Genomic DNA, 22,554 nt, shown 5'->3' with positions numbered 1-22,554 from the left:
CCGATTAGCTGTGCCTTCTGTGAGTGCACTAATGCACCTCGCTATTAGCATGTTTCTCTGGGTTGCCACGGGCAGCTTCACCACCCGCCTCACCCCCCACCCGCCTTTACTCACCGCCGTCGCCACCCTGTTTCGATGTGTCAGGACGCATATCAGTCAGAGCGCGCCGTGGCCCGTGCCGTGGGCCTTCCTGTCGTTAAGTAAGAAGCAAGGGCGTGCTAGCATGAGCTGCCAAGTGCGTCGGTGATCTGTTCGTTGATGGGACTTTGCAATGTTGATATGTTTTTGTTGTTTTGGAGTTAACATCCAGTCGCTCGATTGGATGCAGAAAAAGCAAATTACCATGACATGATCATTCACATATGTATGATGTGTTATTCTATTTTCTGATTGAAAAATGAAAAAAGTGACTTTTTATTTTTGCAGTTATTAAATCTAGCACACACAAAAAAAGATTTAGCAAAAATTATTATTTATGCTATTTTAGGAAAATAACAAATAGTTTGCAAGCAGGAATTAAACATATTTGAGCTAATATGTGCTATGAGTGTTGTTTACCTGTTAATGGCAGAAAAAATGTGGACAAAAAACATTCAAGGAGCAGGAGTCTCTTCTTCTTGTGTATTGATAATCACGCATTTATAATGTGGCAAAGAGTGCGCCACCTGTGGCAACTAGCAGAATTACAAGTGTATAGGTTATGCCCTGCTGCCTATTGTGGCCAATTATGCATAAAATTTGCCTTTTCCCCCTAAGATTGGTTGATTAAAAAGTATTACTTTTTTTTTTAATCCATTCATATATTTAACTTATTGTATATAATAAAAACAAAAAATAAACAATTTCAATTGTTTAATTCTTTAATTTAATTAGAATTAAATGAATTATAAAGCATAGAATGATGAAATGAGCATGAATCATTTTATTATTAAATCCAATTGTTTTACTTATTTACATACAAATTTGAATTTCTTTTTCTTAACCTCCCGTAGGAATACCCTGGCTCATCTGTCCATTTCAAAAAAATCAAACGTGGCCCTTGAGCTCAAAGTTAGCCCACCCCTGGGATCCACTCAGGTGGGTTCAAATTCACAGGTTAGGGGAGAAAAAAAAAAACCTCCACTCCAATAAGAACTTGGCCTGTCGAGCCTGTTCAATCATTCATAGAATAGGAGGGTGCGAAGCTTGTGTGCCTAAAGAGCTTTGTTACCATATTAACGCACGTCGGGCATGAGAGAGGAGCGCGTGGCGAGGCATGGAAGGATGATTCCTGAGTCCTCGGAGGAGAGGGGGGCTCCAAAAGCCTCCGTACCCCCACCCTTCCTCTATGTGTTCCCATCTACTATTAGATCTCGCCCATGTTACTTTCTTGTGAAAAATCGCCCCGAGGCGAGGCCCTCTCTTGGGTGGCGCACCCCCGAGCGGAGCCCTTGTTCCTTCCATCATTGGAGGCCGAAGCAGGCTTTTAGCGGGATCAGGCTCCGAGGCCCCCCCACCAACATCACGCATTGCGTCGGGCCTGGTCCCGCCACGCGCCGCACCGCCTTCCAACTTTCCCATCTTAGAAATTTGTGTTAAATACATCATCTCTCTCTTAGGGCCAGGAAACATGCACATTTGGAGGTTAGAATCAGTACATTATACTTAAATCTCAAATGTAAGCATTTTAAAATGATATTTTGTTTCAGTATATACATTTTTAGAAATATTTTTCTGTCCAATTTCAACATTCAAGTAGGTTAAAGGAGGCAGGCAGAAGAAACTGTTCATATGCTATTGATTAGGCAAAACTCATTGTGAGGTAATCTGTTGCAAAAAAAAGTCACTTTTGACTCATATGTTATAAAACGTATTCGATTGTGGAGTGTTTAATCCATATAATCTGGATTCAATCTGATTAGTTAATATTTACAACACATTTTGAGAATGCAGAATAACAAAAACAAACACAAACTAAACTAACATTAGTCCAGTTTGTTAGCTCTGCATACAGAGGTACATGTGCTCCATAGTCTCCACTTTGCTGCAACGCTTCATTTTCTCACTGCCCTCAGTCTCTTTTTAACTGATGTGTTTCAAGAAGATAGTGCTACACCATTATTGTCCAGCCTGAGCTCTGGATGACACAATGTTGATACTCCACAATGTCCACTTTGCTGCAGTGTGCCCTCAGCCTCCTCGAGAATGTGACTCCTAAAATGTTTCAGACTCTTATCCTTCTTCACTGTTTTTGATCCTTAGCTCTTGATGTTTCACCATTAATCCTTCACAGTCTCTACTTTGCCCTCAGTCTCCTCTTAGTTAACTCCTTAAATACAGAAGATTGATGTGTTTACTTCAGCATGGCATTCATATTTTCTTTGGTACATCTTTGGCTGAGGTGGATAGAACCAAGCCTTTACTCGGCTCTGGAAGCTGTATTACTATACTCCACAGTCTCTACTTTACTGCAGACTACCCTCAAACTCCTTGAGGAAATAATGAATCAGCATTCAGCCACATTTTAATAATTAACTCCAAAATAAAAACCTGGAAGTAGGTTTATTATTTTGCCCCCCTGTGCGTTGGTCTAGCTACTGCCCTCAGTCTCCTCTCGGATCAAATGTGTCAAATACAGGAGAACCTTGTTTACTAGCGTGTCTCATTCATGATGCCTTCAAATACATTTTCGTTTGGAATCTACAGAACACAGTTTTTACTGTGTTAAACTCTAAAAACAATCCTCATATCTACGGTTTATTTTGCAATTTTGCACACAAACTCCTACAGTCTGCAGCTAGAGGGCCACCAAATACATTTTTCTCTCTGCAGGCCCCAAAGTGTCTTACATAACGGCCTCGACTGAGGTAAAGACAAGATGATGAAATCTCATCCCGGTACCTCAGTGGCTCGTGATGACATAACAGGAGCTGCGAGGAGGAGAGATCACGCAACCGCAGCGCACTCGGGACCACCAGACTTAGCAACTGCGTATGTCCTATATGTATGTGACAGCACTATTGATCTACGGGGAGGGGGTTTGGGGGCCACACATCCCAAACTGCATTTCCACACAGGTACAGTATGGCGGGCTCCTCCTTGTCCTGCAATCCACCTCTGGCAGATCTTTTATTTAGCCCGCTGCAGCAAACGGCTCCTCCTCATGAATTATGCAGCCGTGGGCCCTCGGAACAAGCTCCAGGCCGACTCTACACCTTGTGTGTGGCTTAAAATATAGATAAAAGCCCAACAGCCGGCTACAAACATTCTTTTTTTTCTTCTCAAAACCCAAGCAGGCTGGCAAGGAGAGAGTCCGAGCCGCAATTAGGCACTGCAGAGTCTGTGAAGAATCCGTGGAGATGCATGCTGACTGATAGCAGGATCGGGATAAGGGTCAGAAACTACAACGCGGCAGAGCAACAACAAGTGTGTGTGTGTGTGTGTGTTATCCATCCTTAGATGAAGGGCTTGCAGTGTTGGTGCATTATGTTTCCGTAACCATTCACCATATGACGATACTTCATTGTGTCAGCGAGATGAGCGTAAAGTCGATTCCCCTTGTGCCAATTTCATAACTAAGTACACGCAACGTCTACCAACCGCAATGATGTTTCCGGATGTGGTTATTTTTAGTCCGAAAGATGAAAGAATTAAGTTGGTTTAGACAAAAGTAATGGTATATAAAAGACCATGTGATAATGTGGTTACAATAGTTTGTTCAGCATTTCCAATGTACGTGAGCTTTGAAGTCCATTTTCAACTGGGTATATTTTGGATTCTTGATGTCTGTTGGTTTGATCAGTCCCTATACCATCAGAAAGAAAGAAACTTTAAATGTACAGTCGTCATTTTACCTGCGGTGAAAGAAACACTGAGCCACTCTAAGAAGGCAAGACTGTGAGTTGAACATTGGCCACATGGGTAAAAACCTAGAATCTAGACCATTGGTGTCAAAATCCGGTCCTCGAGGGCCACGGTCCTACAGGTTTTGGATGTTTCCCTTCTCCAACACAGCTGATATATGATCAGCTCATCAGCAAGCTCTGCGTAAGCCTGATAACAATCACGCTGATTGGAATCAGCTTGTGTTGGTAGAGGGAACCCTTAAAACCTGCAGGACTAGAGTTTGACACCTATGGTCTACACCAGTGGTGTCCAAACTCGGTCCTCGGGGGCCGGTAGTCCTGCAGGTTTTGGAGGTTTCCCTGCTCCAACGCACCTGTTTCAATCAACAGGATTGTTATCAGGCTTAGTAGAGCTTGCTGATGAGCTTCAGCTGTGTTGGAGGAGAGAAATATCCAAAACCTGCGGGACTACCGGCCCCCGAGGACCGAGTTTGGACACCACTGGTCTACACCACACTGACCAGGAATCCTAATTACTAGACCACTGTTTTTCAGCCCCGGTCCTTGAGTACCCCTATCCAGCTTGTTTTCCATGTCTCCCCAGCCAACACAGCTGAAGATCGTTATCAGGATTCATGCAGAGGTTGCTGATGAGCTGATTGTTTGAAACACATGTGTTGCTTGTGGGAGACATGGAAAACAAGCTGGATAGGGGTGCTTGAGGACCAGGGTTGAGAACCACTGCAAGAGACCATATGGGACCTCAAAAGATAGCTACGTGACGAGTTCAGTGGTATCTGACTTCTCTCATGTATTCCTAAGGAGACCAGAAAACTTTCAACTGGAAAAACAACTTTTTCATACATGGAGTCATAACCTGGGTGAAATCCTAACCACTAAAGCATGTTCAATGAGTAGGTCAGCACTTGCAAAGGTATGATTAGTTTTGTGCAGTACTGACAAAGGTAATTACTCCCATACCAGGAGTTGAACCCATGCCACGTGGATGAGAATCAGGTATGCTAGCCGCTAGACCATACAGAACCCACAGATACTGGTGGTCAACAACTTCAGTACTATCCAAATTATGCCAAGGATTCCAGAAGAATAACCCCTGACCAAAAATAGACCTTGCCAAATGTGAAATAGAAGACTGGCAGCCGGATAGAAGTAGGTACCCAAACGATTACATGCTAAGGGGCTACTTCATCTTGGTCAGTGACTACATCAGTGTTTGTTTGCATGGTAAGGGTTCACAGTTCTTGCAAATTTACCAGAAGGCTTGAACAGCCAGATATCACTGCCAAAGGTTATAATTCCCATACTAGGAGTTGAACCCAGGTCACCTGGGTGAAAATCAAGAATCCTATCCGTCAGACAATATGGGAGATGTACAGATAGCTAAGTGACTACTAACTAGTTCAGTGGTATCTGACTTATCAAGTGTTTCAAAGGAGACCAGAAAAGTATCAACTGGGAAAATTGCTTTTTCATACATGGAGTCAAACCCTTGGTGAAATCCTCAATCCAATTAGTAGGTCAGCACTTGCAAAGATATCGAAGGTCTTGTACAGGACTGGCAAAGATAAGGATTCCCATACCGGGAGTAGAACCCAGGACACATGGGTGAAAACCAGGTATCCTAGCCGCTAGACCATATAGGACCTTCACAGTTAAACAAGCGACTAGTTCAGTGCTATCCAACTTCTCCCAAAGAAAACACGAAGTCAAACCCTGTCCTCCAGATATAATTTGGAATCTCTGGTCGCTCATTTGAAACTTGGTACGGTAAGTGCTGAGTGATGTTTGACTTCAGTTCTTGCATCAGTACTAGAAGTGTTGAATGAGTAACAGGTAAGAATAGTTACTGTTGCCAAAAAGTAGTCTTCCCATACTGGGAGTCCAACCCCGGAAGACCAGGAATCTTAACCGCTAGACCACATAGGACCTTCACAAGACACTAAGTGAGTAGTTCAGTGTTATCCAACTTCTCTCAACGAAGTGTCAAACGGGTGAAGACCTTTTTTATACATTAAGTCAAACCTGTCCCCCCAAATATACTCACCACGAAAGCTTGCTCAATGAGTAGCTTAGTGCTTGAAAATGTTCAATTATCAGCCAGATATCCCTGCCAAAGTTTATGATTCCAACACCTGGAGTTGTACCCAGGCCACCGGGTTGAAAACCAGGAATCCTAACCACTAGACCATATGGGAATTGTGCACAAAACTAGGTGATTAACTAGTTCAGTGGTATCTGACTTATCCTGTGTTCCAAAGGAGACCAGAGAATTTTCAACAGAAAACTGCTTTTTCATACACGTCAAACCCTTGACGAAATCTTCAAATCGTAACCACTAAGGTAAGCACTTACAAAGATATCAGAGGTTTTGTGCAGGACTGGCAAAGGCAAGGATTCCCATACCAGGAGTTGAATCCAGGCCACTTGGGTGAAAACCAGGTATCCTAGGTGCTAGAGCATAGGGGACAACAAGAGACTTGTGGCCAACAAGTTCAGTACTATCCAAATTATGCCAAGGATTCCAGAAAAATGACCAAAAACAGACCATGCCAAATGTGAAATAAAACCCTGGCCGCCGGGTAAAAGTAGGTACCCAAACAACTAGATGCTATGGGACTACTTGTACTTCACCTTGGTCAGTGGCTACTTCGGGGTTTGTTTGCATGGTAAGGGTTAACAGTTCTTGCAAATTTATCAGAAGGCTTGAGCAGCCAGATATCACTGCCAAAAGTTTATTATTGCCATACCGGGAGTTGAACCCAGGCCACCTGGGTGAAAACCAGGAATCCTAACCGCTAGACCATATGGGAGCTTTCCACATACATAAGTGACTAACTACTTCAGTGGTATCTGACTTATCCTATGTTCCAAAGGAGTCCAGAGAATTTTCAACGGGGAAAACTGCTTTTTCATACATGGAGTCAAACCTTTGTGAAATCATTGAATCGTAACCACTAAAGTATGCTCAATGAGTAGGTCAGCACTTGCAAAGGTAGCAGAGGTTTTGTGCAGGACTGGCAAAGGTAATGAGTCCATACCAGGAGTTGAACCCAGACCACCTGGGTGAAAACCAGGTATCCCAGACGCTAGACCATATCGAAGCTGAACAGATAGCTAAGTGAAAAAATAGTTCAGTGGTATCGGACTTATCCCGTGTTCCACAAGAAACTGGTGGCCAACTAGTTCAGTACTATCCAAATTATGCCAAGGATTCCAGAAAATCGACCAAAAACAGACCTTGCCAAATGTGAAATAAAAACCTGGTCAGTGGCTTTTTCAGGGTTTGTTTGCATGGTAAGGGTTAACAGTTCTTGCAAATTTACCAAAAGGCTTGAGCAGCCAGATATCACTGCCAAAAATCTTATGATTACCATACCGGGAGTTGAACCCGGGCCACCTGGGTGAAAACCAGGAATCCTAACCGCTAGACCATATGGGAGCTGTCCAGATTGATAAGTGACTAACTAGTTCAGTGGTATCTGACTTATCCTATGTTCCAAAGGAGTCCAGAGAATTTTCAACGGGGAAAACTGCTTTTTCATACATGGAGTCAAACCTTTGTGAAATCATTGAATCGTAACCACTAAAGTATGCTCAATGAGTAGGTCAGCACTTGCAAAGGTAGCAGAGGTTTTGTGCAGGACTGGCAAAGGTAATGAGTCCATACCAGGAGTTGAACCCAGACCACCTGGGTGAAAACCAGGTATCCCAGACGCTAGACCATATCGAAGCTGAACAGATAGCTAAGTGAAAAAATAGTTCAGTGGTATCGGACTTATCCCGTGTTCCACAAGAAACTGGTGGCCAACTAGTTCAGTACTATCCAAATTATGCCAAGGATTCCAGAAAATCGACCAAAAACAGACCTTGCCAAATGTGAAATAAAAACCCGGTCAGTGGCTACTTCAGGGTTTGTTTGCATGGTAAGGGTTAACAGTTCTTGCAAATTTACCAAAAGGCTTGAGCAGCCAGATATCACTGCCAAAATCCTATGATTCCCATACCGGGAGTTGAACCTGGGCCACCTGGGTGAAAACCAGGAATCCTAACCGCTAGACCATATGGGAGCGCTCCCGACTGATAAGTGACTAACTAGTTCAGTGGTATCTGACTTATCCTATGTTCCAAAGGAGTACAGAGAATTTTCAAAGGGGAAAACTGCTTTTTCATACATGGAGTCAAACCTTTGTGAAATGATTGAATCGTAACCACTAAAGTATGCTCAATGAGTAGGTCAGCACTTGCAAAGGTAGCAGAGGTTTTGTGCAGGACTGGCAAAGGTAATGAGTCCATACCAGGAGTTGAACCCAGACCACCTGGGTGAAAACCAGGTATCCCAGACGCTAGATCATATCGAAGCTGAACAGATAGCTGAGTGAAAAAATAGTTCAGCGGTATCGGACTTATCCCGTGTTCCACAAGACACTGGTGGCCAACTAGTTCAGTACTATCCAAATTATGCCAAGGATTCCAGAAAATCGACCAAAAACAGACCTTGCCAAATGTGAAATAAAAACCTGGTCAGTGGCTACTTCAGGGTTTGTTTGCATGGTAAGGATTAACAGTTCTTGCAAATTTACCAAAAGGCTTGAGCAGCCAGATATCACTGCCAAAATGTTATGATTCCCATACCGGGAGTTGAACCCGGGCCACCTGGGTGAAAACCAGGAATCCTAACCGCTAGACCATATGGGAGCTGTCCAGATGGATAAGTGACAAACTAGTTCAGTGGTATCTGACTTATCCTATGTTCCAAAGGAGTCCAGAGAATTTTCAACGGGGAAAACTGCTTTTTCATACATGGAGTCAAAGCTTTGTGAAATCATTGAATCGTAACCACTAAAGTATGCTCAATGAGTAGGTCAGCACTTGCAAAGGTAGCAGAGGTTTTGTGCAGGACTGGCAAAGGTAATGACTCCATACCAGGAGTTGAACCCAGACCACCTGGGTGAAAAGCAGGTATCCCAGACACTAGACCATATCGAAGCTGAACAACTAGCTAAGTGAAAAAATAGTTCAGTGGTATCGGACTTATCCCGTGTTCCACAAGACACTGGTGGCCAACTAGTTCAGTACTATCCAAATTATGCCAATGATTCCAGAAAATCGACCAAAAACAGACCTTGCCAAATGTGAAATAAAAACCTGGTCAGTGGCTACTTCAGGGTTTGTTTGCATGGTAAGGGTTAACAGTTCTTGCAAATTTACCAAAAGGCTTGAGCAGCCAGATATCACTGCCAAAATGTTATGATTCCCATACCGGGAGTTGAACCCGGGCCACCTGGGTGAAAACCAGGAATCCTAACCGGTAGACCATATGGGAGCTGTCCAGATCAATAAGTGACTAACTAGTTCAGTGGTATCTGACTTATCCTATGTTCCAAAGGAGTCCAGACAGGTCAGCACTATCCAAATTATGCCAATGATTCCAGAAAATCAACCAAAAACAGACCTTGCCAAATGTAAAATAAAACCCTGGCAGCCAGGTAAAAGTAGGTACCCAAAGCATGCAACTATTGCTATGCAACAAAATTTACTTCACCTTGGCCAGTGGCTACTTCAGGGCTTTGTTTGCATGGTAAGGGTTAACAGTTCTTGCAAATTTACCAAAACGCTTGAGCAGCCAAATATCACTGCCAAAAGGTTATTATTCCCATACCAGGAGTTGAACCCGGGCCAGCTGGGTGAAAACCAGGAATCCTAACCGCTAGACCATTTGGGAGCTTACCACATACATAAGTGACTAACTACTTCAGTGGTATCTGACTTATCCTGTGTTTCAAAGGAGTCGAAAAACTGCTTTTTCATACATGGAGTCAAACCCTTTGTGAAATCACTGAGTCGTAACCACTAAAGTATGCTCAATGAGTAGGTCAGCACTTGCAAAGGTAGCAGAGGTTTTGTGCAGGACTTGAAGGAATTATTACCTACTATATTAAGTGTAATCTTTGCGTGTCCAAATAATTGTATTCAGGATCTGATGAAGAAGTTTTCTTGCAAGAATTTATTTAGAAGCTTCTAAAGACACCGTTAGGACATCCACGTCTGAATGCGACGTAGACCCCCCAAGAGTGTGACAATTTACAGAACATCGACTCATTTATACTCAAAAGATAAAAGGTTCCTCCTCCCGGCTCTTGATTGAACAAAGGGCAGACATGTCATCTCCTAGATTGAACAAAGGTGTAAGGTTGATGGTAAACAGACATCTTTATACAGTTCCCCTTCTTGATTGGGGGAACAGAAGTAATCAAAATCTGACCCCAGACCTTCAGTCCCTAAGTGACAAGAGACTCTGACAACATCATGCACATTGCCCCTCCAACAGCATTTGAGGGTACAAAGATCAAATAAAGTTCACAAAATCACCATCCCACTGTATTCTTTTAAACACTCATGATTATATCACATTGATATGCCTATAAGTAAATTCAAAAACAGTAAAACATCAAATTGAAAATGTTAAATGTCTTCAGTCCTACCATTGAACTTCTATAAGTTCAAAAACCGGACATTTAATCCCACAATAGTCTAGAGAGAAAGTCCAGCGCGAATCTTGATCGTCGCAAAATGAAGCAATGTTTATGTGTGGAGTTCAGAAAATAAGAATAGCAGGTGAGAGAGAGAGAGAAAGATAGAGGGGCTTAGCAGTCAGAATTCAGTTTGATTCATTAAAAAATTCAGTGGAAGGGGCATAATAAATGTGAGGCATAACACTATGTGATGTGGTTAAGTGTCCTGACGCAATAGCAGATGTGTCCATCCCTCGAAGCCATCTCCTGATGAAGGTCTTTGTTGAATGAAAAGTGTGTTCGACAGTTGGTCAATTTTTTAAAAAGAGGCGTTTGTCAGCCTCTTTCTGAACCTGGCTGACTGCCAGAGATCGCAGGAAAGGTCACGGGACTTCATTCCCAGTGTGACTCTATCCTTGTGAATTGATGAAAAGGGGCATGTGATTCAAATCACCATTGAGTGATTTCCCCCTTTCACCAGCAGATTGACACTTGATCAGCTTTTCCAGGCGAATCAACTGTGCCCATCTTTGCCCATGGAAAAGGCACTCCAATGAATCTTCTTTCAGCGACCTCCTTCAGCTTCTTCTCAGTCCTCCTGACCAGCCGGGATGCTTGTTGACGCTCCTTTGACTCAATGTCGAGCTGCTCCTCCATTTGAGCGATTTTGGCCTCCAGGGAGGCGATGGTGTACTTGTACTTTGACTTGATGGTGCTTTCAAGCTCCTGCAGCTTCAGCTTCAGCTCCTTGTTTTGGCGATCCAGCTGGGAACGAGCGCCCTCCAGTCGCTGGACGCTGCTGTGCTCGGCGCCAAGCTCCGTGGTCAGCTGCTCCATCTGCAGTGTGGTTCTCTTCAGACGCTCGTTGATCATCTCGGTGTTGAGTAGCTCCTCCTCCAAATCTTCCTCCAACTGGGCTATGCGAGCCTCCAGCCTCCTCTTCTCTTCAGTCAGCAGAGCATTTTTAGCATTGCCGTTGTTAATCTCATCCTGCTCGTCTCTCTCTGCCTGCGTTTGTCTTTTGAGTCTCTCGGCTGTGGCAAGATCCTCCTGGTAGTGCAGGGCATCTGCCTCCAAGGCCTCCAGCTCACGGGCTAGCGTTAGCACCCGCGTGTCCTTCTCCCTGGCGTCTGCTTCGGCCCGGTCGCACTCCTCGGCATACTGGCTGGAGATGGTCTTCTCCTCAGCCAGCATCTGGTCGAACTTCTTCTGTTTCCTGTCCAGGTTGGAAACCACCTGCCTCAGGTTGTCCTGATCCACCATGAGGTCACCCAGCTCCCGCTGCAAACGGGTTTTGGTCTTATCCAATTTGTCGTAAGCGGCCGTCTTCTCTTCCAGCTGCTGCTGCAACGAGTCTGCGTCACGTTGGACGCGCTTGCGAGCCTCCTCCGCGCTCTCCAGGTTGGCCGTCTCCTGATCCAACTTCTTCTTCATGTCGGCCAGCTGTGCCTGAAACGTAGCAGACCTGCTTCTCCACGTTTCTCTTGCCCTCCTCCTCTTCATCCAGCATCTCGCGCAGGTTGTTCTGCTCATCCTCCTGCTGCCGCAAGCGAGTGGAGATGTTGAGCTTCTGACGAGTCTCCTCTTGGAGCAGTTCCTGTGCATCCTGAAGCTGAGACTCCACTGAAGAAAGGTCTTTGCTGAATTTGATGTTTTTGCCCTCGGCTTCAGTCAGAAGGCTGTTGACATTGTCCAGCTCAGACTGCATTTTGGCCATCGTGTCCGCCATCTCCTGCCTCTGCCGTTCACTGTCTCCAAATTTGACCTGAAGCTCCTGAACTTGGGACTCTGCTTTCTTGCGACGGTGCTCTGAATCGGATTTGCCTTGCATCAGGGTCTTGAGCTCGATTTGCACCTCGTTCCATTCGCTCTCTAGGGCCTGTTTTGATTTCTCCACAGACATCTTGTTCTGCTTGGCCTGCTCCAGCTGTTCATTAAGCTCGTCAAAGGCCTGGTTGTGTTTCTGTCTCATGTCGGCCATCAGCTGCTCGTGGGCCTTGGCCTCGTCCTCCACAATCTTCTTGAGATCGGCAACCTCCGTCTCACGTTTGCTCCTCAGCTCCTGCTGTGTTCTCTGGCGTGGTGGGAGCGCTTCAATCATCACGAGCGTTGCAGCCTTTATCTGTACGCTCAGCGAAGAGTTCAGAATATGGACCGGAAGTTTATGCAAATCAAACCAGCCGGAGTCTTGATCAACAATGTCGTCCATTATATGTAGTAATTAGTAGTTTTTAATATTTATAAGGTCAGTGACGTCTCACTTATGATACTACGATATAACAGATCAAAAGTATTCTCATTAATCCCCCCAAAAAATACTTTTTTTTTTTTTCTCAGACAAACACAAACAAGACGAAAATGAAACAGATATTAAATACCTTTTGCGCGACTTCAACAAATATATCCTGGATCTTCACGGGCGGCTTATATCACACAGCTCTGAACCGAAAAAACGGCAGGCTTCCTTTTATATCAATCCACGCACCATAGCGAACTACGCGACATACGGGCGTTTAGCTCAGCAAACACTACGCGTGATCAACGCGAGCTGCTTATTTCACAACACACATCAGCAACACATAGTGCGATCACCACTAGCTGCTTATAACACCACAACAACAGAAACAGCCTATTCCTCCGTGGTACTCAATGTCTTATGCCGTTTCAAACGGCGGAGCGCTCCGACTTGACGTCACTTCCGTAAACACGGGGCATTTTTATGCGCGTCTTAATATTTTCCCGGCTTCTTATTTAACACAACACACACACACCGAGGAATTATGTCCCTCGGTTTAGTAATTCCACACAGCACACACCTTGTGTGAATGATATCACACACAGGCGGCTAATCCACACCGCACTCCCAGTAGCTTAAAAAACACAACCTATTCCACCGCGGAAAAAACTCCCATGCATGGTTCAATGTCATAGTAATTTACAAAATCGAGGACTTTCCGTCCCACCGTAAGAAATACTACTACAACCCCCCTAACTTGTTCACAGATCCCAAATACAACTTAGCACAGACGAAATGCAACTGCATTGATCCTAAACAACCAGAATTTCTCTACGTGGATAAAATGTCCACTCACCTTGTTAATATTTTTGCGCTTTAGAAATCCGGTGTTCAGGATCAATCACAGCCGTTGAAAAAACGTCTCAACAAGTCCACGTCGGGGTCACCATTTTGAAGGAATTATTACCTACTATATTAAGTGTAATCTTTGCGTGTCCAAATAATTGTATTCAGGATCTGATGAAGAAGTTTTCTTGCAAGAATTTATTTAGAAGCTTCTAAAGACACCGTTAGGACATCCACGTCTGAATGCGACGTAGACCCCCCAAGAGTGTGACAATTTACAGAACATCGACTCATTTATACTCAAACGATAAAAGGTTCCTCCTCCCGGCTCTTGATTGAACAAAGGGCAGACATGTCATCTCCTAGATTGAACAAAGGTGTAAGGTTGATGGTAAAGAGACATCTTTATACAGTTCCCCTTCTTGATTGGGGGAACAGAAGTAATCAAAATCTGACCCCAGACCTTCAGTCCCTAAGTGACAAGAGACTCTGACAACATCATGCACATTGCCCCTCCAACAGCATTTGAGGGTACAAAGATCAAATAAAGTTCACAAAATCACCATCCCACTGTATTCTTTTAAACACTCATGATTATATCACATTGATATGCCTATAAGTAAATTCAAAAACAGTAAAACATCAAATTGAAAATGTTAAATGTCTTCAGACTGGCAAAGGTAATGATTCCATACCAGGAGTTGAACCCAGACCACCTGGGTGAAAATCAGGTATCCCAGACGCTAGACCATATCAAAGCTGAACAGATAGCTAAGTGAAAAAATAGTTCAGTGGTATCGGACTTATCCCGTGTTCCACAAGACACTTGTGGCAAACTAGTTCAGTACTATTCAAATTATGCCAATGATTCCAGAAAATCGACCAAAAACAGACCTTGCCAAATGTGAAATAAAAACCTGGTCAGTGGCTACTTCAGGGTTTGTTTGCATGGTAAGGGTTAACAGTTCTTGCAAATTTACCAAAAGGCTTGAGCAGCCAGATATCACTGCCAAAATGTTATGATTCCCATACCAGGAGTTGAACCCGGGCCACCTGGGTGAAAACCAGGAATCCTAACCGCTAGACCATATGGGAGCTGTCCAGAGCGATAAGTGACTAACTAGTTCAGTGGTATCTGACTTATCTTATGTTCCAAAGGTGTACAGAGAATTTTCAACGGGGAAAACTGCTTTTTCATACATGGAGTCAAACCTTTGTGAAATCATTGAATCGTAACCACTAAAGTATGCTCAATGAGTAGGTCAGCACTTGCAAAGGTAGCAGAGGTTTTGTGCAGGACTGGCAAAGGTAATGAGTCCATACCAGGAGGTGAACCCAGACCACCTGGGTGAAAACCAGGTATCCCAGACGCTAGACCATATCGAAGCTGAACAGATAGCTAAGTGAAAAAATAGTTCAGTGGTATCGGACTTATCCCGTGTTCCACAAGACACTGGTGGCCAACTAGTTCAGTACTATCCAAATTATGCCAAGGATTCCAGAAAATCGACCAAAAACAGACCTTGCCAAATGTGAAATAAAAACCTGGTCAGTGGCTACTTCAGGGTTTGTTTGCATGGTAAGGGTTAACAGTTCTTGCAAATTTACCAAAAGGCTTGAGCAGCCAGATATCACTGCCAAAATGTTATGATTCCCATACCGGGAGTTGAACCCGGGCCACCTGGGTGAAAACCAGGAATCCTAACCGCTAGACCATATGGGAGCTTACCACATACATAAGTGACTAACTACTTCAGTGGTATCTGACTTATCCTGTGTTTCAAAGGAGTCGAAAAACTGCTTTTTCATACATGGAGTCAAACCCTTTGTGAAATCACTGAGTTGTAACCACTAAAAGGCATTTCCCTCCTGTTTATTCTACATTTGCCTCCAAAAATGTTGTCATCAAAAGAACTTCCATAAAGGCTTTATTCAGTTGAATCATTTACTGGATGACAAACTTAAACATTCCATCATGTCCCCTTATATATATATATATATTAAGTTTTAAGGTGTGTAAAATAGGACGGCAGGAGAAATTATCTCATCATTTGTTTGGTCATTAGTGTCCCCTCCATCACCATTATTTACAGAAATAAGCAAAGGGTACATCTCTTGTATTTTAGAATTTGTGGGAGCGATGACGGTTGAGATAAGTCGGACGAGTAATGCGCGAATGCAGGGAATACAACAACATCCACACAGCACAAGAATTGAGGTGAACAGAGTCATAGAAATCATGACAGAAAATACCAAACTTTTATATTTTCCAAACGTTTTTTCCCACCACTCGTCCCATGCTGAGGTGGACACACCTGAGTGTTCTTTCATCTTTCGATTCAGGGTGCGCAGGCCTTCAATGGCTCTCGTGAGGGACCCATCCGGAGATGTGTTGTTTGGTATAAATGTACAACACTGGTCCCCAAACATAGCGCAAACGCCACCTCACTCTGCCAGTAGCATGTCGACCGCAATGCGGTTCTGGAACGCCATGAGTGATGTTGCAGCCAATTGTTCTCTGACAGCTATAAATCCTTCTTCAGTATAATTCCCCAATTTTTGTACATTGTAATGGATGTAGTTGATTCGGTCTACATTTTTATTGGGTGTTACCCATATGAAAATAGATTCCCACCCCGCTGCAATTTGATTTGCCAACTTATACTCATCCGGAACGCCGCGAGGAACTCCAATTGCATCCAAATAGGTTGGTCCACCGTCCCACCAGGAAGCACGTCGCTTTCTTGAGAGATGGTGGAGGGGATCATGAGCTGAAACTGCTCTCTGAATATCCCCCAGTGTGGATGGAAAAATAAACACCGGTAACTGCAGAGACACCAATGCACAACCACCAGTTGCATCTATCAAAGAATCAAACAATTTGGTGAATGAATAGCCTTCACGGTCACAAAGACCACACAACATAGCACCGCAAATCTTATCCACGCAATAGCCATGTCTACCGAGAACCCCTAATTAGGTTAGGCGTCTTGGAAAACTTCACTGACCGCAGGTATTTTCAGATTCTATATATCTGCTCCCACCTTTGAATCAGACTTTCGCTCACCCTCCCTGTTGGGTTTGTCGGTTGAGATGACCTTTTTACAATGCGTAAGATGCATCCAAGTGCTCCCTGCTTCGGCGTGGTCAGCAGCACTTGATGAGGGCCTTCCCACTTTGGAGAATTCCAGTGCTTCTTTTTGAGGCTTTAGATTAGTACCCAGTCTCCTGGAGCTACTAGTTCTTCCTGTTGGAGAGAAGCACAATCGCCTTCTGGTAATTTCAATTCATCTCTTTTCTCTAATGTTTTTCGCATGTAATCGGCCAAACCGGCTTCGTTGCCACTGTTAATGATAATAAATAATAATAATAATAAAAAATTTTGAGAATAAAATAAAGCCATATGTCGTATATATTCTGTGTATCCGTCCTACCATGTGTCAATATAGCGGCCCACTTATAAAGATTTTTATTTAAATAAAACAAAAACAAAAAACTTGCAAGTTAAATATTTTTTGTGTATTAAGCTGGCCAGCAAATTCATATTTCGTTATCCACAAATTTAAATGTTTTGTTTTAGAAGGACATTGGTTTTCTACAAACTTCCAGTCCTCACATGTTAACTGTTGTTTCGGGTCTTTCTTGTTGGCTATTTTGCTATTTGTTTTCTCCATGTTGGAGTCAGCGATTCTCTTAAGGAGATTAAACTGACTTTAAATCCCCGAACAAACAATAATGAGGTAGCGAACCTCCAGTCACACCGAGGTAGCGAACCTCCACTCACACCCCCTCTTTATTTACGCGCGTAGGACACCGTTGCCCTCTTTTATAGACTCTCTCTGTCTCTCTTTTATAGACTCTCTGTCTCTTTACACAACATTGACTAGTATTCTTACGGTTTTGATTCACCCCACTTTTATAGACTCCCTCTGTCTATTTTTCAGTCCCCTCTTCCCAGTTTCATAGACTCCCTCTGTCTATTTTTCAGTCCCCTCTTCCCAGTTTCCCCTCTTTCTTTTCCTCAGTTTTATAGACTCACTCTGTCTACTTCCCTGTTTTATAGACTCTCTCGCTGTCTTTTCTGTTTTATAGACTCACTCTGTCTTTTTTAGTTTTAAGTACGTACAGGACACCGTCGCCCTCTTCTCCACGGAGTTTAAACGCGCGTAGGACACCGTCGCCCTTAACTTTAAACGGACACTTATTTACCAAAAATCCGCCAATGAAAATACAAGTGTCCTACCAGTGTTGCCTTCTCTCTTCCTGGCTTGCTTCAACCTTTAGTCCCCAGAAACAGGGCCGAGGTCCAGTCCCCTAAAATGGGACAGCTGCCGTGGCCAGGGTCTTTCTTGGTCGTCGGCTCTGCCTCTGGGCACCTCCGGTATGTTGCAATCCGGCTCGAAGGACCAATTAAAATGTCAGGTTCAGATGTAGACATTTATCAAATAAAGAGAGAAGAAGCATCTGGTTCCAAATTTATTACTCATGAGGACTCATGAGGAAGAGAAAACTGCAGCCTCAGTTTGATCGGTACAGAGTCTCTCTTGGTACATCACTCAAATAGTCCCCTTATATGTACTAATCGGGGCATCTGATTACATGACAGAAAGAGAAAAACAACTCCTATCTCACTTCACACTCTCTAATGCGGCATGCAAGTCCAGGGACCCTGGCGTTGACGTGCGTCACGTCTTCTTATCAGTTGTCCCCACTCGGCAGCTGAGTCATCCACTTGCAACTTCACCAAATACAATAACACTCCTTTGCAATACATAGCAATCCTAAACAGAAATTACTACACTATTACGTTGACTTGTGTTTCCCAAGAGGCAATTTACTTCAACACGGAAATGTATAATAATCCTCCAAAATAATTCTTACAGTGACTAACTAGTTCAGTGGTATCTGACTTATCCTATGTTCCAAAGGAGTCCAGAGAATTTTCAACGGGGAAAACTGCTTTTTCATACATGGAGTCAAAACTTTGTGAAATCATTGAACCATAACCACTAAAGTATGCTCAATGAGTAGGTCAGCACTTGCAAAGGGTTAACAGTTCTTGCAAATTTACCAAAAGGCTTGAGCAGCCAAATGGTTATTATTCCCATACCGGGAGTTGAACCCGGGCCACCTGGGTGAAAACCAGGAATCCTAACCGCTAGACCATATGTGAGCTTTCCACATACATAAGTGACTAACTACTTCAGTGGTATTTGACTAATTCTGTGTTCCAAAGGAGTCCAGAAAATGTTCAACGGGGAAAACTGCTTTTTCATACATGGAGTCAAACCTTTGTGAAATCATTGAATCGTAACCACTAAAGTATGCTCAATGAGTAGGTCAGCACTTGCAAAGGTAGCAGAGGTTTTGTGCAGGACTGGCAAAGGTAATGAGTCCATACCAGGAGGTGAACCCAGACCACCTGGGTGAAAACCAGGTATCCCAGACGCTAGACCATATCGAAGCTGAACAGATAGCTAAGTGAAAAAATAGTTCAGTGGTATCGGACTTATCCCGTGTTCCACAAGACACTGGTGGCCAACTAGTTCAGTACTATCCAAATTATGTCAAGGATTCCAGAAAATCGACCAAAAACAGACCTTGCCAAATGTGAAATAAAAACCTGGTCAGTGGCTACTTCAAGGTTTGTTTGCATGGTAAGGGTTAACAGTTCTTGCAAATTTACCAAAAGGCTTGAGCAGCCAGATATCACTGCCAAAATGTTATGATTCCCATACCGGGAGTTGAACCCGGGCCACCTGGGTGAAAACCAGGAATCCTAACCACTAGACCATATGGGAGCTGTGCAGATAGCTAAGTGACTTACTAGTTCAGTGTTATTTGACTAATTCTGTGTTCCAAAGGAGTCCAGAAAATGTTCAACGGGGAAAACTGCTTTTTCATACATGGAGACAAACCTTTGTGAAATCATTGGGTGGTAAGTTCAGTGCAATCCCATGTATCCCAAAACGCGGTTGAGAAAGACATGAGAATAATATTGCCAAAACGTATAATTCCCATACGCCAGTTAAATGCAGGCCAAATGAGTGAAACATAAAATTCTCGAGACTGCATGGGACTCCATACCCATATCTGCGACTAGTTCAGTATTAATAAGACTGACAACACAATAGTCTTTGTTTAATGTCAACATTTGTTTGCATTTGACATGAATGCCGTCTTCATTATTAAAAAGTGAACACAGAAGCTTAAACAGCAGCCGATTGTAATAGCTCAGCGCACTTATGAATTGTTTAAAGATAAATCCGTGCTACACGGCGTTAGCGTGGCTGCGCTGATTATTTGAAGAGGAGTCACTGGCCATGAATTCAATAGTGAATATGATATCATACAACAGCCGGTTATCTATTCATGGTGCCATTAATGAATCATAGCTTCCCCCTCCTTGACTTTATACTCCAGACATGCCCTCTTTGAATATGTCATAAGCGCTTATTCTTTTTTAATGGCCTGGCGTAAGCCTCAAACAAACACAAATATGCAAACATGACTCAGCGCTAAAGGGGAAGGCTTTGAGAGCGGGTTTGATCACAAGGTAACAGCATACAGTATGTATGATTGTCACACAGTTAACTTTGGTGAGGTGATGGAATGTAGCAATACGGCCAGTGTCTCTCACTTTACTACTTCAGGTTACATTATTTATACTTTATACCCTCCAGGCTCTTTAAGGCTCTTTTTGCAACACTTTGCAAGGCTGGAATATCACAGAGTGCCAAGACACCAGAGTTACCATCATCAAAACTGTATTAACTGTACAGGCCATTTTTAACTGTCTCATAAAGAGACTGCAACCTGGATCATAAATCTAAAAAGTAAAGGGGCTGACGCCTGAGAGACACGGCATGAATAAAGTACAATGACCAACCGCTTCTGTTGCTAAATAAAGGCTAAATAAATACATGAATAAAGTTGTATGAATGATGGTGGTCGTTTTAGCTAAATACTATTTTAGCAAGTTAGACTCTGCATGCTAGATTAATTGTGTAATAATTTTTATCTCAAGAGAATGTCTTTAGAAGAAGTCCCCCCCCCTCCCTGGACCCAAACTTTGAGGAGCTCTCAATAAAGTGACTCTAGAGCGCCTCTGCTGATTGCAGGAGTTGCCTTATGGCAGCACGTCAATCAAAAAAACAGTCACAAGTCGCTCTTTAGCTCAGTAATCATTGCCTGGAGTCCAGTCGGATAAATAATGCACGGTGATGACAAGGCGTGGATCAGACGGCTCTGTCGCTAATTTATTGATTACCCCCTCCAGATGACGAAGGTTAAATGTCAATCAGAGGATCTGAGCGGTGTAGAGAGAATACAATTTTCCCCTCTGATGGTTGGATGTATTATTAAGTGTTGTGCTAAGACGCTGCTTTCGTTGGGGAAGGGGGAAAAGCCTCAGGGGTGGGGGTGGGGGGGGTGGTCATAAAGTGAATAAGGAAGCAAAAAACATTTTTAATGTTGCAACAAAGCGGTGCTGAGCAGAGACGATGGCCTCACAGCATGTCGTCCAGCTCTGTCCTTTATTGCCTTCATTAAGTCGAGTAACGTCTAGCAAGCTACTGGAAAGCTAGTGAAGACATTTAATATTTTCAATTTGATGTTTTACTGTTTTTGAGTTTACTTATTGGCATATCAATGTGATATAATTATGAGTGTTTAAAATAATACAGTGGAGTAATGATTTTGTGAACTTTATTTTATCCTCTCACCCTCAAAGCTATTGAAGATAGGAATGTGCATGATGTTATTTAGAGCCTTTTGGCATTGGAGTCTAAAAGTCTGGGTTTAGATCCTAATTGCATTTGTTCCCCCAGTCAAGAAGGGGAACTGTATGTAAATGTCTGTTTACTAATAAGATTACACCTTTGGCCAACCTGGAATCAACATGTCTGTATGTAAACGTCTGCTTACTAACAACATTACACATTTGTTCACTAGGAGATGACATGTCTGCCCTTTGTTCAATCAAGAGCCGGGAGGAGGAACCTTTTATCTTTTTTGTATAAATGAGTCGATGTTCTGTAAATTGTCACACACTTGGGGGAATCCACGTTGCATTCTGATGTGGTGTCCTGACTGTGTCTTTAGAGGCCTCTAAATAAATTCTTGCAAGAAAACTTCTTCATCAGATCCTGAATACAATTATTTTGGACACGCAAAGATTACACTTAATATAGTAATCAAAATATTCCTTCATTTTGGTGAACCCGACAAGCGACGTTGCGAGCTGTGGCGTTCACGGACGGATGCAATTCCAGGCGCCTAATTAATTACGGTGAGTGGACATTTATCCACGTTTGAGGAATTGTGTCTGTTTCGAGTCGCTGCAGCTGGTATTCGTCTTGCAAAATTACATTGTGATGAGATCTGTGTGAAAAGGTGTTAGTAAAATTTGAAGTCGTTGTGTTGGACAAGAAGTCCCTGATTTCGGATTTTACTACGGTGTTCGATCTGTACACGTACGTGGTGACGACAGCATTGTTTACGGAAGTGTCGTTACGTTGGTTGTCGCGCTGAAAGGGAAACACAGGCAGACGCAGCGGATTTGCGCCGCTGCTAAGAAGTCGAGAGATTCTTGAATAAATTTGATATTAAGAGGTATAAATTGACACAGCGTACGTACGCCGCTGTTATAAATTTGGTACTAAGAGGCACAGGTAGACGCAGCGGACTTACGCCGCTGTTAAGAAACCGTTAGATTCTTGAATAGATTTGTTCAGCAGGTAGACGCATGCGCAGATGAGGTACGTAACGTTACGATGGATTGTGCACAATTAAGACGGATTGTTGCAAACGGGCTGAAGCAGGCGTTTTATTAAAAATTACTGAAAACACACGGCAGTCTCGTTCTGAAGGAATCTTAGAGATTGTAAGTCCCTGCATTTCGGAGGCAATTGTTAAGTACATGTAGAGTTGGAAACAACTTTTCGCTGCGAAGGAGCCAAGAGACTGCTTTGTGATCGTCTTGAAGCAGTATTTATTTTCACGGATACAGGTTGACGCATAGCTTTTATTATTTATAAATGCTATTGCTAAGAAATCGAGAGATCGCGATATTTATTGTTTTTGGATAATTTTGTTTAACTGAAAGGAGCGCTCC

At 43.2% G+C, this 22,554-nt stretch overlaps 9 non-coding genes across 9 annotated transcripts; all 9 read right to left on the bottom strand.

The window, feature by feature from the left end:
- Positions 1 to 6,583: 6,583 nt before the first annotated feature.
- trnae-uuc (transfer RNA glutamic acid (anticodon UUC)) lies at positions 6,584 to 6,655 on the bottom strand. The gene has a single exon. It is a non-coding gene; the product is annotated as a tRNA-Glu (tRNA).
- A 557-nt stretch (positions 6,656 to 7,212) lies between these two features.
- On the bottom strand, positions 7,213 to 7,284 carry trnae-uuc (transfer RNA glutamic acid (anticodon UUC)). Its single transcript has one exon. It is a non-coding gene; the product is annotated as a tRNA-Glu (tRNA).
- A 556-nt stretch (positions 7,285 to 7,840) lies between these two features.
- Positions 7,841 to 7,912, bottom strand: trnae-uuc (transfer RNA glutamic acid (anticodon UUC)). The gene has a single exon. It is a non-coding gene; the product is annotated as a tRNA-Glu (tRNA).
- A 556-nt stretch (positions 7,913 to 8,468) lies between these two features.
- trnae-uuc (transfer RNA glutamic acid (anticodon UUC)) lies at positions 8,469 to 8,540 on the bottom strand. The gene has a single exon. It is a non-coding gene; the product is annotated as a tRNA-Glu (tRNA).
- Positions 8,541 to 9,096: 556 nt separating this feature from the next.
- On the bottom strand, positions 9,097 to 9,168 carry trnae-uuc (transfer RNA glutamic acid (anticodon UUC)). The gene has a single exon. It is a non-coding gene; the product is annotated as a tRNA-Glu (tRNA).
- A 5,294-nt stretch (positions 9,169 to 14,462) lies between these two features.
- trnae-uuc (transfer RNA glutamic acid (anticodon UUC)) lies at positions 14,463 to 14,534 on the bottom strand. The gene has a single exon. It is a non-coding gene; the product is annotated as a tRNA-Glu (tRNA).
- Positions 14,535 to 15,090: 556 nt separating this feature from the next.
- Positions 15,091 to 15,162, bottom strand: trnae-uuc (transfer RNA glutamic acid (anticodon UUC)). Its single transcript has one exon. It is a non-coding gene; the product is annotated as a tRNA-Glu (tRNA).
- Positions 15,163 to 18,540: 3,378 nt separating this feature from the next.
- Positions 18,541 to 18,612, bottom strand: trnae-uuc (transfer RNA glutamic acid (anticodon UUC)). The gene has a single exon. It is a non-coding gene; the product is annotated as a tRNA-Glu (tRNA).
- Positions 18,613 to 19,168: 556 nt separating this feature from the next.
- Positions 19,169 to 19,240, bottom strand: trnae-uuc (transfer RNA glutamic acid (anticodon UUC)). Its single transcript has one exon. It is a non-coding gene; the product is annotated as a tRNA-Glu (tRNA).
- Between the last annotated feature and the right edge of the window lie 3,314 nt (positions 19,241 to 22,554).

This window comes from Vanacampus margaritifer, chromosome 16 (genome assembly GCF_051991255.1).
Source record: "Vanacampus margaritifer isolate UIUO_Vmar chromosome 16, RoL_Vmar_1.0, whole genome shotgun sequence".
Lineage (NCBI taxonomy): Eukaryota > Metazoa > Chordata > Actinopteri > Syngnathiformes > Syngnathidae > Vanacampus > Vanacampus margaritifer.
The sequence above is the reverse complement of the archived record's forward strand: the minus strand, read 5'-3'. Positions and strand labels throughout refer to the sequence as shown.